This window comes from Sciurus carolinensis, chromosome 15 (assembly GCF_902686445.1).
Source record: "Sciurus carolinensis chromosome 15, mSciCar1.2, whole genome shotgun sequence".
NCBI classification, from domain to species: domain Eukaryota; kingdom Metazoa; phylum Chordata; class Mammalia; order Rodentia; family Sciuridae; genus Sciurus; species Sciurus carolinensis.
In genome coordinates, this window is record NC_062227.1 from 52070294 (window position 1) to 52089415 (window position 19122).

Genomic DNA, 19122 nt, shown 5'->3' on the forward strand with positions numbered 1-19122 from the left:
TCTTTGAACCTAGTGTTTGGTTGGTCTTTTGTATATCCAGGAAAGAAAGACTTGAGGCAGAGAAGGAATGACTTCAAAGTTTTGTCTGCATTTTAAATATTGTTAATTCATTCTGGAAATATCAGCCAGTATCAAGGGGCAAGTAGGAGGTAGAGATGGGTTATTTGAAAGATTGCTACAAGTGACATTTTAGTTTGTGACTATAGGCACCTACAGGTAGTCCAAAGCAATAGTTAGTATAATGTATGGGATTCCATGCCCCAAATCACATCAATTCTTCAAAACAGAAGTTAACTATAAAGATCAATCCTACCAGTAGAATCAATTTTACTAACATATTATAAAACACTGTGCTAATTAAACCATTCATGCATATACACATACACAAGAATTGCACACATTTACATCAATAATGGATCAGATGATTGCCTGTAATTGATTCCATTTCTAAGACATCACCCAAATGATTAGCCTTGTCATTCCTTAACCCTTCCCCCTTATCCTACTCATGGAGACCTTTGCTGCTAGCATTTTTCATTAGATGACTGCTAGGGAACTGACAGAGTACAATGGAGCAGCAATCCTTGGCCCACAGAGCACAAGAGCCACTTAATCTGTGAGCAGTGCACTGGAAGGGCTATAGACTGAGATCCCTTTAAAACAGCTGTGCCACAACCCAGACCAGCTGCCGAGTGACAAAACTGCATGCAAAACCCAAGAAGAGAACAAAAGTTAGCTATTCCTGCTATAAGGACCCTACACACAGGAGGGCCCATAGGCCAGGCATCCATAAACAAGTTGTCCTGTGTAGACATCTTAACTTCATTAAGAAGAAAATTGGTGGGAATTAAATTAGTAAAATATGAGAGCAACTAGGTATGTGTCAAATGATATAGCAATATTTTAAAATAAAAATACAATTATAGGGCTCAGTACAGTGGAACATGTGTACAAATGCCTTGCCTATTGACATCTCAAAGACTTGGAAAGTGATATATACGAACGAATGGATACATGGCTACAACATAATAAGCAAGAGTTTTTTATCTTGGCTCAGAAGATCTATTGCAGAATGATCTTGGGAGTCTGGGATATCTTGCCAAAATTGGTGGAACTTAAATGTTTTGGATGACTGAAAGAAAGTTGGAGTATCTTGGACAAATTGTGTGAGGCCTCCCATGTCTAGGGTTACAGAGAATCATTGTTTCTCCTGCATAGTCAATGGAAGATGCTTTGGTTTTGGTCAATTAAAATATGGAATGTGAATCCTATATCAAATAGCATTTAAATTTTAGAAGATTCATTCATTGACCTTTATAAAGATGAGAATTCTTTTCAGAGGTGAGGTTGAGACTCTGCTCTGGAGGTGATCAGAGATGAGAATTTATTCAGATTCAGAATTAAGAAATTTGAATTAGGCATGGGAGAATGGGTCAAGTTCAAAGTATATTCCCAAAGCATATTTGATCATAAAATTAGGGGTGTAAAATACTGTCAATAAAAATGGCATTTAAAAAATCAGTGAAATAAAACAATAATAGTTTTGTTAATCTTTTAATATTGGTTGAAATACAAGCTTTATTTGGAGAGAATAGTACAAGTGTAGTTGAAAAGGTGCTGAGTCCTTTAGAGGAGTACTTTGTTGCAGTTTGAATGACAGACTGAATTTATTGCTTAATTTTACATCCATTCAATATATGGTTTTTGAGTGTTTACTCTGTGTCAGGCAATCTATTCAGCACATTGGGAAGATAATGTGGGTTCATTTATATACATAGATTACTTGCTTAAAAATGGCAAAGGAAAGTTGTGTGTGTTTGCTTGTTCATTTATTTTTTTAATTAATTCAAGGTTAGCTGAGAAAGTAGATAGTAGAATGTTTCTTTATAATACGCTATTGAGCTGAATAATTTGGGGCACTCATGAAAGGCAGTGGGTGGCCTCTTGTGCCTATCCATTCCCTGCCTCAAAGCCAAACAAAGAGCAGAGTCATATGCTATGAGTCTTTCCTGCTGTTAATGTGGCATATTTCTCCTTTGTTATAAAGGTTAAAAGGGCTATATCAATGGAACATTCTCTAAAATCAATTCAAAAGGCATTTGGAATCTGGAATCTGCTGCAACTTGTCACAAAGTTAAAGAAAAAGAAAACTTATCTGGAGGTCAAGCTTCCAGGGAATACACAGGGACACCCCAACATCTGCAAGGAAACCACCTCTGGAAACTGGCTCTAGCACTCCACACCTGATGGCAGTGTTCTGCAGCAAATCCAGAAAATGCTCAGGCAGGGCTGCCTGGATGCAGATTTATTGGGAAGGCAGCTCCATTTGAATGTGCACATTTTTCTTATTGAGAGTCATCAATGCTTTGTCAAACTCTACAAATGTCTTTTAAATGACCATGAAAGTAAAGAGACAGTGAATGTGGGAGGAAAGCCTTAACAAAGATATAATTTTTACCCCTAAACCTGACTCCCCAACTATCCAACCACAGAAAAAAACACACTGCATGCAAAATACAAAAAAGAGTGATAGTGACCACAGTCTTCCGCTGGTTTCTGGACCACTGTTCTTATTTGTGTTTCCAAGCTAAACAGACAGGTGGAGGGCAGAAAAAGAAAAATTACAGATTCCTTTAGGTATTCTTTCAGTCTTTGTCATTGTGTCATTGTCGAAACCTAGTAAGAAGAGCATTGTTTTCAAAGAGGAAAATAATATTAATCTGATGATATAATGATGAAATTGTCCAAGATATAGGTAAATATTTAATTTAAATAAATGTGAGCTTGTTGTCTATGACCCAACCATATGTAAATCTGTGTGTGTGTGCACAAACAAACACAAAGACATCAATTCAGCTCACCCCGATATTTATTTCGGGATATGATTCTTGAAACTACATCACACAAGGATCCAAATTTCTATCTCAAATGCTGTTCAAGGCTGTAGATAATTAAATATTTGTACTTACATCAGGGAAGCAGAATCAACAGCAGGCTTTCCAGTTAAAAGTTTATATCTATTCATAGTTTTGGCATTTGTGAGCTCCAGATGAAATAGTGACTGATCAAATTTATTCAGTGTTCTACCCCAATGCTTGAGGTACTTAACTTTGGCTGCCATTATGAAGAAAACCACAGTCTCAGCAAGGCACTGCTTCTCAGATAGGACAGGTCTTCCATGGAGTCTGCAATGGATCGAGTTGTGTGTTTGTTCCCACAGAGCAGGTTACCTTGATCCACATAAGCCTCAGTCTTTTCAAGGAATGCAGTAAGAGAGTGATGATGAGATTGGCCCCCAATACACCAGCCCATGTTACTGTCTTCCAGAGACACTTCCAACCTCAGACAATCTTTTGGTTCTCATGCGTCATTGACCCCACAATAAACCAGATGAAAGCATATAGAGCAAAATGCCTCCTGAGCCTGGAATTTAGAAAATATTCAGTAATACTGATGACTAACATTTGATACCAGGGCATGTTTACCAGTATTATCTTTTTCTTTTTCTCTCTATTCCTCTTTTTCTCTCACCTTCTTTTCATATAATGGTTCCACAGGAAAAATATGGATATTTTATTATAATTCTTGTTTTACGATGGGGAATGACAATACAAACATGTAACTAATTTGTTTTAATGAAGACAGAGAACTGGCTAAAAAATATAAGATGGTCAGGATTTAAAATCAAGTCTGACATTATGAGCAATGCTCCTTGAACATCACAATTACGTGGTCTGGAAAACTGGGTAGAAATTCAACATATCCACACACATAGAAGCATTTCATAAAATTCATGCTTCTATACCTAGAAAAACATATGTCCTTCTTTAATGGCAGTGTCCCCCTGAACTTCATGCTTAGCTTGCTTTCTCAGTTTTCTGAAAAAGATCCATAAGTTAGAAAACCTAAAGGCTTCGGTCACTGAATTTGTTTAGTACTGTTTGAAGTAAGTCAAATCAGAACAAATTCAGGAGAATTTATGCTTCTTATTTGTGTCTATCAGGTATCACATAACTCTCATACTAGGATTTACTCTCATCTTAAACATCCAACTCAAATATCAACACAGAAACCAAATACTTTACTTTAATGCTAATATAATTAAAATTAATACACAACACTTTATGGTCTTACATTGTATCAAAATACTCTTTTCCAATCATTTTCTCTTAGTATTGGACCAGTTACAACAGTTATCTCTCCATGATTTTACTTCTTGTTTGTGGCAGTCAGAGCTAGAATCCATGACCTAAATCCCAAGAGTTCACACTCTAGTTAGTGTCTGTTAGGGAATCCCAATGTTCTTTCCCAGTCACAACCACAGTCTGACCAAAAATGCTCATAGAGGGACCCCCGTCCACGCTAATGATAATATCTAAACTGAGCTTAGGTCCAGAGTGGGATGTGAAGAGTGGAAAGATGGGAGGAAAGTCAGTGAGTGTTGTTTGATGTCCATTGAGAATGGACTGTGTTAGCTGACCCTGGATGGTGTGCCAGACTCTGGCTCAACATTTATAACTTAAAATGAAAAAGAGATATGTGCTTTCATTCTCCCTGTGTTCCCAAAGTCTTTATGGTCTCATTGCTCACTTTCAGCATCCTCTGATCCTCTTCATGGTAACTCTTTTTCATACTTATAATAGAACATATGGGAAAAAGTTTATAATATGGTGTTTCAGACATAAAAGAAACTTTGGGAAACAAAAATGTGTGCTGACATTTTTGATAGACTCAAGTGGAGTGTGAAGAGTATCAAACAGAAAGTCTATGAAAAATATTAAACAAAAATCCAAAGAATATGGTGAAAATTGATAATATAATTAATAAATTTGGGACTAATAAATAAGTAATATTATACCCAATAATGATAGAATATACCTTTCAATATAAATGCAGCAATTGTCAATTTGATAATATTACATAACCAAGCCTTCACTTTCACAGAATTATAATCATTCCAAGTATGTTCTTTCACAATAATGAAATTAAGCCAAGAATTACAAAAAAGTAAACAACCATAAATCCTGTCAATGTCTGGAAATTAAGAGACATGTTTCTGAAAACTTGCTGGTCAATGGAAAAATTATAAAATTAATTAGAGAATAAATTATGTTAATGGAAATCAAGCATAACAAAATTTGTAGGATGTAGTTCACAACTGCTACAAATTTACTGCCTTTCAGCTCTGAATCCACCCTCCTTGCCTCACTGGACTCTACAAGCATTTCTCTTTTATCAGCCACGCTAGAATTAAACTTTGTAAAAGAATCTGGAGGAACACTGCAGCAATTAGAGATGTCATTTTTGTCTAATTATTTTTCTGAGATGGGGAGTTAACCCTGCATGGAATACCAGTGGCCCTCACCCTCTAGTAGTAGTGGAAAAACCATTAGACTTGTAACACCTGTTTATTTTTAGCTTTAAGAAGGTAGTATCAGGCGTGAAAGAGATGAGTTTATGGGTGGGTTCATGGTCAACTGGTGTGGAGTGATCTTTGGTCACTCAAGGTGGAGTGAGCCCTATTTTCTCTTGCTTGCTGGTGTCTAGCTACCTGCTCTAACACTACCCAATGGGCCAAAGATACACATTCTTTAATGAAGTCTCCAGCACGGATGCAGGGAATGGAGGGTCTGTTCTGGGATTTCTTCATTGAGCACTCTGCCTCACGGTTAGAAAATAGTAACTGATACCTGTACCTAATATTCTCATTTTGTTAGAGTACTCTATAACTTTCTATACAATTCTATTATCACTAATAATCTTATAATAAAATTTCTGATCAAAACCTAATTCAGAGAGCAGTGCTTTGAAGAAAACTTACAGTCTTCAATGAATAATAGAATATATTATTCAAGGATACATTGGGGCTGGTTTGTTGCTCAGCGGTAGAGCACTTGCCTAGGACCTATGAGGCACTGGATTCAATTCACAGCACCACATATAAATAAATAAATAAAGGTCTCATTGACATCTTAAAAACCTTTTTAAAAAATCAAGGATATAAGTTTGTATTTCAAATAAAACCTAGTAATACATAAAAACAATAATGTTTTGATATCCAAGTTCATCAAAATGTTTGGTTTGAATTTTAAAAACAATTAATAAAATGAACATATTAGAAAAACTAAGAAAAATATATAATCTTATTAATGTTGCATAGACAGCTTTTGAAAATATAAAACACCCATTTGTGATAAAATAGTCTTAGCACAGTAGGAATATATATGATAAACAGATCTGTAAAAACTGATGGCATAATGTCTAAAGGTGACATTTTTGGAAACATTAACATAAGAACAGAATGAGCCAAGGAGAACAACTGATCAACAGCATACAGATAAGACACTAAAATTCTCTCTGTAAAGCAAAGACTGGTAAATTGGGCTGAATCACATTAAAATTTTCTGTTTATCAAAAGAGATCATTAGCAAAGTGAAAATGCATTTGGGATAGTTTATTTCCTATTTGTAGACAGAGTATAAATATAGATAAAAAATATATGTTTATGTTTTTATATCCCAGATACCAGTTCTTTAATAAAAAAGGACTCCTAGAAATCAAGAAATGATAAGCAATCCAATCCAAAAGTAGGCAAAAGATTTAAACAAGCACTTCACAAAAGACAATATCTAAAGGCCAACAAACAAAGAAAAAGTGTTTGATATCTTGAGTCACTAGTGAAATGCAACTCAAAACCTCAATGACATACCAGTTTATATCTACTAAATGACTAAAATGAAAAAAAAAAAAATCTTACCAATTATTAGAAGGAGGTAAAACACCTGAAACTTTCATTGCTATTGGGAGTAGAAATATATTTAATCACTTAGTGTTTACATAAACTGACCATATGCATGTCCTATCATCCATAAACTTTACTCCTGGGAATATATTTAGCATATATATATTTACATATATACGTATATATGTATATATATATATATGTACATATATATGTATATATGTATATATATATATATATATATGTATATATAAACATTTAAATTTAGGTAAAAAAATGTTCATGGTAGCACAATTTGTATTATTCCAAAATTGAAAACATCTGTATTCATTAACAGAAGAATGAAAACAATCATTTGAGGACGAACTAGCAAAATACTGTTTTATGCATAAATATAGACAAATTCCACAAAGCTAACATAGTACAGAAGAAACAAGACACAAAAGTACATAATGAGTGATCTCATTAATATGAAGGCAAAACTAGTCTGCATTACTAGAGGTCAGTGCATCCTGGACAGGTGCTCCAGAGACATTTCTGGTTGCTGTTCATGTTGTATTCCATTACCTGAGCAGTGGTCAGGTAAGTGCACTCATTCTCTCTATGTTCATCAATCTACTCAACTGTGTTTTATAAACATTTGTGAATACATGAAACCTGTCTCTAACATGCTCATTAAAGACACAAAGAGGCTTATAGAGGAGAGCACAGGGCAGACCACTTAGCCTAATGGGAGATTTGATAATGGAGACCAAGAGTGAACTCTCAGAAAAAATAAAATGTCTGAGGAAAAGAGGAGTCATAGAATTTAAGAGACAAGGGAATCTTGAGGTGAAATAGCCAATAGTTTCAGATGCACTTAAGTTCCAAATAAATAAGGGATTGCCTAATTGGGTGATCAGAGAAATGTAGGCAGCCTTAGTGAGCAGAGTTTCTGTAGAGCGTGGGTGACTGAAATCAAATTTCAAGGTTAAGGAGGTAAGAAGGGAACCCTAGCTGAGGAATTAGAGGCAGAAAAGATTAGTTAATCTTCCAGGAGGTATAACTGGAAAACACTATGGTAGGAAGGCACTCTGGTCTTGAAATAATTTTCAGAATGGAAGCAATCTAAACTGAAAAACTACCAGCTAAAAGGGAGAGGGAGTTACTCAAGGATAAGGCACCAGGAAACCTATAAGGGACTAATTTGAGAAAAAAGTTGGAAGTGTTACCCATGAATTGAAGTTGCACCTAAATTTCTCATAGTAGAGGAAATGATTCCTTAGTGTGTGTGTGTGTGTGTGTGTGTGTGTGTGTGTGTGTGTGAGAGAGAGAGAGAGAGAGAGAGAGAGAGAGAGAGAGAGAGAGAGAGTGAGAGAGAGAGAGGTGAGGGGAGAGAAGGGAGGAGATCACATATGCTAAATTCAGCTTTCTGGAAAAATACAGGTTATCTGCTTAAAGAAAAGGAGAGAGTTGACTTGAGGCTTCTCAAGTTATTAAACATGCTGTACTGCAGTTCTACATGAAGTTTTTTTATATTAAATGAATTGGAATTTGCTGTCTGTACTCCTGAACTTCCACTTTCAGTAGTCTAATTCTTGTGTACATTTTACCTACCCTTAATCTTAGCTGAATCTTCTGACATATAACACTCCCTCTGAGTAGCATCTCAACAAGGAAGCTTCCCTGCCTATTTCCTTCAAGATTTCAGTCAGTTCTTCAGAGTCTTCCTCCTACAACTTCACTAGCTTACCTCTGACTATTCTTTACCTTTGTTGCAAAGCACCTCCAGATGGGTTTTAGATCATTGTCAGCATTTCTAAATCTGTAGACTACATAATTAACTCACTTAGCTTTGTTTTTGTTGTTATTTTTTGGTTTTGCTAGAAGTAGAAGCATTGCATAGAACTGCTGTAATGCAACAATTTCAAATTTCAAGAAGCCTGAAGGGAAGTTATGAAGATGACTATGTTTTTAATAGAAGAAAACAACAAATAGCATTTTATTTGTGCCAAAGAATGATGATCAGGTTTGTACATATTTCACTGTGTGTGAACAAGATAACCATCTCTATGAAATATTCGTTGGACTTCCAAAGCCCAAAAGAGAGGATGGAATTGCAGAAAATTTAGATATTAAAGGCTGACCTTTATTACAATCATCAATGGTGCTTTGGGTTTTAAGAGAAAAAAAAAATGGGAGGGAGAGGGTCACAAAAGGTTATTATAGTCAGATTTAATGAATACAATTTGCACAGGTCTAATATGAATATATTCAAAGCTTACTATGAAAGTTAACAGTTGCCACTGAATTATAATTCCCAGTGAGAAACTGAAGTACATGCTAGTTATCAAACTGTATAAATCTTGGCCCAAAATTAAAAAGCCTATTATAAAGTGATGCTTGCTTGGAATAATTCTCACTGTAAACAAAAATACTCTTTTTCAAATCTATCCCACCTCTTTAAAAACTTGGAAAAGCTCATTGCTACTCATTATGTAAACCCTTTTTCCTCTGTTTTTCAAGTGTGCAAAATCTGACTTCAACTCTCCTACTGATAAACTTAAGAATCAGGTCTGTTTTCCTCTCATATACTATGCTAATTTCTATTTCCATGTTTTTGGTTATGTCTTTCCTACACTCTGGAATGCCTCCCTCAATACTTCACTTATCTAAAATTTCCCATCCTGAAACTATAAGCTGAAATTCCATAACCTCATTAATGTTTTCTTAAATTATTTTAAAAAATCAATCTACATATTCTCTGAATTTAGTTACACTTAAAGATTACAAGTCATAAAAATTTATTTATTAAATACTTAATTTACAAATTATTTAACTTTTCACATATATTGAGTTTTGGTTTAGAATCCTGACATATCAAAAAGTATATTTGATATGATCTCTGATTTTACTTAATTTTATGCTCTTCAATATTTCACAATTTTCCATCTAATTAAAGCAGTTTCCAAAATTAATTGTAAGTTTTTAAAAATTAGAATGATTATTTGAGTTTTCAGGACAATGCTGCGTACTAAATACATGCTCTGCAGATACTTCCTGGTTGACTGATTGATTGCTTCATTAAATCCAATGTCAGAGTCTGATTGGAAGAGCCACTTTTGTTCACATCTTTAGCAACAACAGGCAGCAAGTTAACATAAATATCTGTAGCTTTTCACAGTTATAAATGTTTTGTTCACCTGAAACATAAATACTTTCAGTGCCCACACCAATGCATTTCAATTTATTCAGTGTTCTAAGATGAAATGAAACCAATTAAGAGTGATACTATATGAGGCAACTCTTCTGAGTTTTAGAATATTTCAAGAAAAGCTTTCTTAATATTTTATCCATCTTCATTCTTTGGACTTACAAGAATAATCTCAAAAGTAAGTTATTCATTTTAATTTCATGAGTATCCTTTTTTAAAAAGTTCCTCACGAAGTATTAGACCTTAAAAGCATTATGTTGAAGTAAGATTGACTCATTTACGAGTAAGAATAGAAGAGAAAAGAAGCACCAAATGAACAAAGCAGGAAGTATAGGCCAGCAAAATCCAATTTCCTTCAGTAAATTACTGTGTGCAGATAACAGCAAACAGGTCATTTAAACAGTCTAGATGAGTCATTTATCCATTGTTCAGAGTTAGCAAAATTCATTGCTCTGTAGGAACATCTTGGTTTGACACAATTTAGTGTGTATGTCATTTATCAAGAGCCTACTAGTTTAAGGAACTAGTTTAAGGATGTCTTCCAAAATCAAAAATGAGAAGACACCTTGCTCAGAGGAAGTAGAACTGAAGGAGTCACCTAAATATGCTTTTAGATGGTCTCAATCAGTCAGACAACAAACTTTGATGAGAAGTGTGCAAGGAATTCTGGGAGAGACAGTGTCATATACAAATCATAAGTGTTCTAAAAGGATGTATCTCCTGCACTAAGCCTTCAACTCTATATTCCCATATCATTTTATTAGTGTGGATGTTCTGTATTACTGACTTTATCATAAATCTCTTGAGAATAGTGATCATGTATCTTATTCCTTGACATTATAACTAAGAATGCTGATATCTGACTTGGGGTATGTTTAGTGATGGATGTGGATAAACAAAGTGCCTGACTAAAATTTGTTTCAAGTGGTTCTCTAAGAATCATCAAGATTTTACCCTAGACCAGCAAGTCGCTTTTCTGTAAGAGCCAGATAGAAAACATGTTAGACTTTGTGGACTAGACATAGTCTGTGACAACTCCTCAACTCTGCCATTTTAGTGAAAAAGCAGTATCAAACAGTATGAAAACTAATGGGAGTGCCTGTGTTCCAACAATACTTCATAAAAATAGGCTCTTGCCTAGCACAGTGGCACACGTCGGTAATCCCAGCGGATCTGGAGGCTGGGGCAGGAGGATCTTGAGTTCACAATCAGCCTCAGCAAAAGCGGGGTACTGAGCAACACAGTGAGACCCTGTCTCTAAATAAAATACAAAATGGGGCTGTGAATGTGACTCAGTGGCTGAGTGTCCCTGAGTTCCATTCCTTGTACCCTCCGCCAAAAAATAAACAGGCTCTTCATGGGCTATGATCTACCAAATATTGCCCTGTCTTTCTTGAATTCTTTTTCACTTTTCTGGTAAGAGATACTTATAAAGATAAGGTGTTAGGTAATCCTATGTTTTAAAAAGATAAGTGTATGATGCAATCTTTTTACCTGAAACTAGAAATTAGTAGGGCATTTTGTGTTTTTATTTATTAAATCTGGCAACCTATTCACATTCCCCCCAAAAATGCATGTAAACAAACCTTGGTAACCAGAAATTGTGCTTTTTTAGTAGACTCTTGTTTATTATCAAGTTGTATGCAATTTTGTGGGGGAAAATAGGGGAGTGGAAAAATGTTTGAAACTTTCTCATATGTTTGAGAAATGATACACAAAGTCAGAATTAAAGGTTACCTACAAAATATAAATTATAAAATATAATTTTATGCTTTATATTTATAGTACCTGATTCTTGTCTCAGCAAGTGTTTAATACTGATTTAATAAGGATGATATAAACATTAAATTAGCTTTAAAATATCTTGCAATATTTTTAGTAGTAACATGAAGGAACTCAAATTAATTCAGTGCATTTTACAAGTGCTTTACATTTTCCAGATGAGTAAACTGAGCTTCCAGGTGGTAAGTGCCTTACCTGGCAAATGCTCAGCTCACCATCAAAGCTATTTTCCTACCATAGCTTGCTGTCTCTTAGCAGGTAATGATGTTAACAAGATGGTAGGATCTATTTGGAGCCTGGATCCCTGTTAAGGGGTTTATGTGAGAAGAAGGACTAGTCTCCTCAGGTGTATTGTTTATTTGAGAGGTAAAGAGAGTGGAGACTAGAGAGAGTAAGAGAAAGTACACAGGCAAAAAAATATCTGTGTCAATTTCACTGATTTCTTTTTTATTTTTGTCTTATTTAATTTTTGAGACAATTAAGAACCCCTTGTTCAATCTTTCATTATGCCTAATGAGTTATGACAATAAATAAGACTAACTTCAAAGAAAACTGTACTTGATTTGGAGGACTACTGTACCATATTTGAAAATGGGAAATATCCAAAGGTAGCATGATATTTGATAGTACTAACAAAGGAATTGAGTCAGTTTATAGACAGATATGGGCTTGGATTTATGTCTTCATGAACATTAGGCATTCATTCATCTATTTATTCATTTCATAAATTGAATCATTATCAAGTATACAAGGAACAGAAATTTACACAAACAAGTCACAGTTCATGACAAACTCAGATGTGCCCCAACTGAAAAAAAAACAACAATAAAAAGGCATTCATACTAATTTCAAGTACATTGAAAGATTGACTAACTCTTTAAAGATGTGCAAGATTTCACCAACGAAAAATACAAATCATTATTGAAAAACACTAAGAAAATCTAAATAAAAATAAATATGCATTGTAGACATTATGGAATGGAAGATTCAATATAAAGATACTTATCCATAAAATGATCTATATATCCATTGTAATTTCAGTACAATCTCAGTCACTTTAAAAATAAATTGCAATCCTATCCAAAAAACCTACATGGAAATTCAAAGGGGCATGAATAGTTAGGCAATCTTAAAAAGATATTTTAAAATGGAGGGTTTGATATATCAGAGATTGTAATTACCTCCACCATTCTGAGTAAGACTTTTTGGACGAGGTACAAAGTTATCCATATGAAATGAAACAGAATGGAGAGGTCAGAAACTCACACGTGAATGACAACCCAAGCTACTACAGAACACCCTGATGCAATGTGGTGATTTTCAATAAACAACACTGTGGCAAGGGAAAAAATGAATCCACAAGGAAAAAAATTAATCCTGAATTTCTACCTTATATCATGCAACTAATTCAATTTCAGAGAGATGACAATGATGGCAAGATAAAAAGCGAAGACTTATAGGGCTGGGCTTGTGGCTCAGTGGTAGAGTGATAGCCTGGTACATGTGAGGCACTGGGTTCAATCCTCAGCACCACATAAATAATAAATAAATAAAATAACAATTTGGATGTATGTGTCCATATACAACTAAAAAAAAAAAAAACACACACACCAAAAAGCAAAGACTTCTAAATATCCACCAAATAATGAATGGATAAAGAAGCTGCAATATATTTATAAAACTGAATATTACTGATAATAAAATGGAATGAAATACTGGTGCATACTGTAAGACATACGTGAGCCTCAAGAGCGTGGTGCTAAGTGGAAGTGTAAAATGTATTTTGAGGACACTTTGGCTAGAAAACACTGATTCTTCACTTGGGGTTACAAAAGTCCAGTGGATAACCAACAGTAAGCTAAAAATCTGCCATTTCCAGCTTTATTTTCCATCCATTTCCTTTGTTACCTTCAACTTCAAGTTAGATTCCTGCTCAAATTTACATGTCTGTATGTTCATCATTTAAAAAGTCTTCATTTCCAACAATTTTTAAATATTTCCCCAACCTTCAAGGTTGAAGGCATCAAGATAAGAGCAACAAAGATATTTTCAAGATTTATAGAAATGTAATAATCAACACATTATCCACCATCAATTCTTTTAATGTCCTGTTCCAGACCACAGGAGTGGCACCTGGAAGTCTCCAGTCATGGCTCTGAACCCAAAGGTACTAACTCTATCTTGCCTGTATGATTTGTTCATTTCTCCTTCTCTCTTGCAAACCCCTTAGATTTCAGGATCACAAGTCTGATTGATAAACATCCTGTGATAAGAGTAAACCTGAGGGTTCAGGTAGCTGCAACTTTCATATTATTAAAAGGATTCTGGGTGGCCATCCTGAAATGATGATCAGTCAGACCACAGCTTGACCAAGACTGCTTGACTCTGCATGTTTCTTACCTTCTGCTTTTGTTTCTTCTATGCATTCCCAAAGCTCTTGTCAGCTCCCTAAAGAAAGTGTTGAAGATATTTGACTCCATTGGTTCTTTCCAGTATGACTATACTGAACAAATTGCTTTCCTACTTCACCCTTGCTTTTTCTGTTTGTTTCTTTGACTGAGTGACCGGAGTTGGTCAGCAGGGAACCCCCAGAGTTGAACTTTCTGTCGAGGATTCTGGTTAAAAAAAAAAAAGTCAGTAATAAATTAAATATATTATTTTATTCCATTTTATTTATTGTCCAAACTAGAAATATACAGAAATAGAAAGTGGTTACATAGGGTGTGGAGGTGTAGAGAGTCAGGAGAGTGATCACTAAAAAAAATGTTTTTTTTTTCTTTTGAGGTGATAAAAATATTCTAAAATTGCCTATATCTGTGAATATGCTAACATCTGATATGTTAGACTTTTAAATGTAAAAAAGACTTAATTGTACCTTAAGTCATTAAATATGTGGATTGTATAGATAAGAATTACATCTCAGTAGAGCTTCTATTAGAAAAAAAGATAAATGTTTTAAAGAGCAATAAACAAAGGCTTTTAAAAATTATGATCTCAGATATAATCAAAGATTTTATAAACAGGACAGAAAACACATGAAGCATAAAGAAAAATGATAAATAGGACTATTTAAAATTAAAATTAAATCAACATATGTCATTAAGAGAGTAAAAACGTGTAATATGCATATGCATAAAATAATCATACTCATAATATATAAAGAACTCTCAAAACCAAAGGCATTTGACAAGAAAGTGGGCCAAAGGGTAGAGCTTTACCCAAACGGATGTTAAAATAGTCAATAAATCTGAAAAGATGATCTTCATCCTTAGTGATGCAGGGAATTCAAATCAAGGAGAGATGAAAGTCTCATTATACACTTACCAGAATGGATACATTTTTTAAAACCAAGAGTTTTTGAGTATACGGGACATTCAGAACTCATATATTACATTTATGTAGCAAGATCTGCTAAAAATATTTATATCCTGTATGAGTCAGTTTTTTGTTGCTGTGATAAATACTTGACAAGAACAACTCAGAGGAAGATTTATTTTGGCTCACAGTTGGTTCATGGTCAACCAGCTCCACTGCTTTGGACCTGAGGTGAGACAGAGGATCATAGTGGAAGGGTGTGTAGGAGAAAATTGCTCAGTTCATGGCAGCTGGGAAACAGAGAAAAGGAGGGGAGGGATCAGGGGACAAGAAATACCATTCCAGGGCACACCCCCGTGACCTTCTTCCTCCAATTAGGTTCTACTTCCTGTCATTTTCATCACCTCCCAATAGTCCACTCATATTATTAACCTATCATATCATTCAATGATGAGATTAGAGCTTTCATGTGCCAATCATTTCCTAAAATCCCTACCCTCTAACATCGCTATAATGAGGACACTTGCATCTTTGGGGGACACTTAATATCTATACCATAAAATATTCCTACCCTGTGATGCAACAATTCCACTCCTGGGTATATACTCAACAAAATACATCGTAACTTGCAAAGAGCATGTAATAATCTTCATAGTAACACAATTTATACTGTTCAAATACTGGAAACCACCTAATATCTATTAAATGCAGACCTGATAAATAGATTGTGGTATTCACACAGCACAAACTACAATAAAGTCATGAGAATGACTGATCTACAACTACATCTACTAACATGAATGAACATCTCAAACATAATAAAATTTACTTGGGAGAAAAGTCCAAGTACAAAAGCATGACCTCTGTATGTTTCCATTGAATAAGTTTCAAATGTAGTTGAGACAATTGTGATAGCAGTCTAGGTAGTGACTACCCTGAGGTGGATGCAGAGAAGAGTGTGCTAGAAAATGAAAGAGGATGAAGGGGATCAAATGTGCCATTCCCACGTATGTCAGTTTAGCAAAAGGATGGCTTTTAGCTGAAGGCAAACACTGGATAAATTCTCTGGTCTCACCCATTCTTCCTAAAAGCAGGCATGAATTTCTCTTTGTAAAGGTGATATCCCTTCCATTGATAAACATGTTCCCTTCTCCTGTATAAGGAAAAATGTGATTTACCTGCATAATAATTCTATTAAACAAATCTTATGGACCACACATTTCCCAGTCACCTTTTCACAAGTTACCATCCATAGGAGCCCATCCCTTCTTCCTTGGTTTAGCCATATTGCCACAATTTCTCAACTTTGTAAAGATGGTAAATAATCCTCAAATTCTAATCACCCTCTGAGGTGTCCATTGTGTTAACTCATTCGTGCTGCTATAATAGAACACCAGAGACTGGGTAATTTATGAACAATAGAAACATATTGCTCACAGTTCTGGGGTCTGGGACATCAAATGTCAACATATTGTCAGATTCTATAACTAGTAAAGGACTTTGCCTTACAGATGACACCATCGTGAGCCCTCACACAGCTGAAGGGGCAGGACAGGTCCCTTCAACCTTGTTAGTAGTGGCACTAATCTAATTTGTAAGTTCAGAGCCCTAATAAATTTATCACTTCCTCAAAGGCCACATCTCTTAAAACTATTACATTGGGAATTGGGTTCCAACATTTGAATTTGGAGGGAAACCAGCATTCATACCACAACACTCATCACTAAGATTTTTCCCATGTACATGTATTATGCATATGTAAATAAGATGTGTTTTTTTAAATTTCTGTTAATCTGTCTTTTGTCAGTATAATTAGCATGTCCCACGTACAGAAGACAAGAGAATAGACAAAAAGTCCTCCCACACATAACACCTGAACAAGAGCCACAAAAGGGTTTCCATTGTGCTTCAATGAGCTGCTGTTTTGATCCAGGAGGTAGATACAACAGTGCATTCATTTAGGGAAAATTCATGCAAATATATATATATATATATATATATATATATATATATGACTTTATGTGTGATTCACTTTAATAAAAACACAATGGAAACATAAAAGGGAAAAATATCCAGGGACTTACAGTGAAGAACAAGCACTAGTAAACACAATGGGGTAAAATAAGAGCAGCTGGACCCAGAAATAGTGAGAATGTTTTGACCAAAGTCAAAGTTTTTTAACTTGCATTATTACCACAGAAGAAAAACCATAAAGAGTTCTCTAAAATTTATTTCACTTTCCTGATAAGATATTGCCCAGAGGAAGCTCTACTGAGAAGGCTCTTCAACAGTTTTTGGCTTATTCTCTAAATAACATGTACAGTATGAAAATAATGATGTAGAAATATACCCACAATTTGCATTTCTGCATCCTTTATCCACAAGCTTCACATGTTTGGATCCTTCTCTTGGGACTTGAGATGTAAATAGGCAGCAAGATGTCTGTTGTCTATTGCTAGAAACTTTTGTATAATAGAGACAAAAAGTCCTGTTGAGATTAAGACAAAATAATCATTTTCTAATGCTGAAATTTTACATTTCAATAAACTAAAAAGGGCAGACTTAAAGGATGGGATTTTGGAGAAAAGTTGGTTGAAGAGCCTTCTGCAGCAAAGAGATGTGCTTAGAATTCAGCAAAACTGAAAGTGGACAGAGAACTAGATCAAGAAGGAGACCAAGTCATGTGTGGAGCAAAAGGGGAGCTCACCATTACAGAAACCAAGAGGTGAACTTCTTATGCTTTGAACAAACCTTTGATAAGGAAATAATAACCTTTCATTATGCTTAGCTCGTTAGTAGTCTACTCTTAAAATGAGAGCTTCCACTAAACTATGCTTTCACATGTTCTGGTTCAAACTCCTTTCCAGATTTTCACATGCTTCAACAGAATTGCCTGCATTATGTGCACTAAGTAATACTAGGAATGGTAATTTCCCAATGTGTTCTGTCTACTATTATACCTGTATATCTATCTAATGAATGGACTGTTGCAATCATAATGATGGATAACTCTGACCTATTCTAGTCAGTATACTTCTTGGACTCACTTCCTTCAGCTTCTCTATGTAATGCTCAGATACTTCAGGGATCCAACTGATGCCTTTATATTGTACACATTGTTTTATTTTATTTTATTTTATTTTGTTTTTGTTTTTGTTTTTGTTTTTCTAATGGTTTCCTTGTAGGAGGAACTGCCCACTTCAACTTGTAATAAAAATGCTGGTTTTCAACTGGGCTATCTCTTCCCAGGAGGAGACAAATTCTACTCCATTCCCCAGCCTCCCTTGTGGCTAGGCAGGTCATGTTACTAAGTACTGCCAATGGGATGTAAGAAAAAAAAATTTATCCATATACAAGGAGTATCCTTAAAATAAGATGCCATACTTCCTTAGTTTTTTCTTTTACTTTTCTTCTAGCTTGTCAGATATGATGGATTTGGGGAGGGAAAACACTTCACTAAATATTGCAGACAAATAAATTACAATGAACTTGGGTACCTGGAGACTCACTTGAGATCGAAAAGAAATATGTTATCTTTATTTGGCCCACTAGTATATTGAAGGATTTGTTAATGACAACAACCTAACAGTAATCAATACATTCTTGTTACATGTTAGCAACATAACTTTGGAAAGTTAAGCTTTTAAAAACACTTTGCCCTGTCTATGGAATGGGAACGAAACAAGACCCGTCTCAGATGTTTGTGTAATGTAGCAGATTCTCCATACAAAGAGATTGGTTTATGTCCTCACTTGGATTCACTCAGTAAATTTTACTGTCATTATTATTATCTTAAACTTCCTATGGTATAAATATACTTAAACTCAGGATGATTAATTCTGTATTTCCACATGCATGTTAAATAAAAAAGCAACTCTTGATTTCTCTTTATAACTGTCCACTTTCATAGCTACTTTAAGATCATCATGTCTGAAAATGAATTAATTACATTATTTTCAACTTACTTTTTCCCTCAATTTCCTATTTCAATGAATGCCATCACTATGCACCTAACTGTGCAAAGAAAAGCACACCAGTTACATTTAGGTTATTTGTTACCAAATTATTATCCCCTATTGCTCCATATTAG